Raw genomic sequence first — 1883 nt, 5'->3', positions numbered from 1 at the left:
TGTGTGTGTGTGTGTGTGTATATTTGTTTTGTTGTCTTTCTGTGCTTGGAAAATTTCCTTTAGTCCGTTCACAGAAACAAAAGTGTATAATGAATAAATAGCTATGTTTACATGGACATAAGTAATTGGATTAAACGGACATTTGCAATAAAAAGTGTCATGTAAATGCCCCATTTTGTCATGAACCAGAGGCTGGATCGCAAACAACAACAACAACCACTGAGAGGGTTAAAAGATTTATTGTGAAATAAAGTAAAACTCTGGAGTAGGTCCGGTTCCGGGCTGGTTCCGATCTTCTGATTGGTAGTTCGAGATTGGGTAGTGTTGTAGTGGCGGGCTGCCAGTAGAAGTAGAACTGATGTTAAGGTCCACTGGAACGGAGTCCAACAGGCTTGCAACTAAAAGATAAAGGTTAGTAGATGCAGGGGGAAAAAGCCTAATTGGGGAAATGAATCTGTGGGAATCAGATTCAGGGGTAAGGATAAGTCCGTGATACAGAATGAGCTTGACCTTTAATCCGTGATCCAAAAAAAACAGTCAGAAGAGAAAGGCAGAGTTCATACCGTGAAGTCAGTTGTTCAGCAGAAGTATCCAGTACGTGATCCACAAAAAAGAGAGTCAAAAAACAAGAGCATGAGTCGGTACCTGATCAGATGAGCAAAAACAGACGAGGGCTGAGGCAAAAGCGTGGTCGTGGTCAAGGCAAGGGTCATGAACGTGATGAGTCAATCAATGGAATGCTGGAAAGTCTACTGCTGATGAGAGAGGATAGAGAATCTGGCCCAGACTGAGAGGAATGAGTGAGCTTAAGTACTGACTGGACCAGGTGGTGGAGCTGTGGGATAATGAGCGGTGACAGGTGACATGAGTTGAGTGATTACTGAGTGTGCAGCATGACAGAGGAGCTGACAGAGAGCAGAGCTATGACAGAACCCCCCCCTCAAGGTCCGGCTCCTGAAGGACCACCAGGCTGGAGAGGGTTCAGTCGATGAAAGTCTCTAATGAGGGTTTTGTCCAGAATATTGCGTGAGGGCACCCAGGAACGTTCCTCCAGGCCGTACCCCTGCCAGTCTACCAGATACTGGAGTCCTCTCCCCCACCTTCTGGATCGAAGAAGGCGTCGAACCGTGTAGGCTGGGCTCCCCTGAATGAGTCGGGCGGGTGGTGGGAGGTCGGTGGTGGGTCGAAAACGTGGCAGGACAAATGGCTTGAGTCTTGAGACATGAAACGTTGGATGAATGCGCATGGACCTGGGTAACTGTAAGCGAACAGAGACAGGATTGATTATTTTGGTAATCAGAAAAGGACCAATGAAACGTGGTGCTAGTTTCTTAGATTCCACACGGAGAGGAAGGTCCTTGGTGGAGAGCCACGCTTTCTGGCCCACCTTGTACAATGGTTGAGGCGTTCTCCTGCGGTTAGCCCCCCGAACGTACCTTTTGGTGGCCAAAATTAGGGCTCTCCTGGCTTTTCTCCAGACTCGCTGGCAACGTAAAATTGCGAGTCGTGCAGAGGGAACCCGAGCTTCTCTCCCCTGGACTGAAAAAACAGGGGGTTGGAATCCATAGACAACATGAAAGGGTGAAATACCTGATGTAGAGGATGGAAGAGAGTTGATTGCTTGTTCAATCCAAGGGAGGTTGGACGTCCATTTCCTCGGGTCCCCCTCGCAGAAGAGCCGAAGCTTGGTCTCCACCTCCTGGTTGGTACGCTCAGATTGTCCATCCGTTTGGGGATGAAAACCTGACGAGAGGCTGACCGAGATCCCTAGCAGGTTGCAAAACTCCCTCCAGAACTTGGAAATGAATTGGGGACCTCGGTCAGACACAATGTTCTGGGGGAGCCCATGGAGCCTGAAAACCTCCTTGGCCATGATAACGCTG

This window comes from Nematolebias whitei, chromosome 6 (genome assembly GCF_014905685.2).
Source record: "Nematolebias whitei isolate Nwh7 chromosome 6, NemWhi1, whole genome shotgun sequence".
NCBI classification, from domain to species: domain Eukaryota; kingdom Metazoa; phylum Chordata; class Actinopteri; order Cyprinodontiformes; family Rivulidae; genus Nematolebias; species Nematolebias whitei.
Note: the sequence above shows the minus strand (reverse complement) of the source record.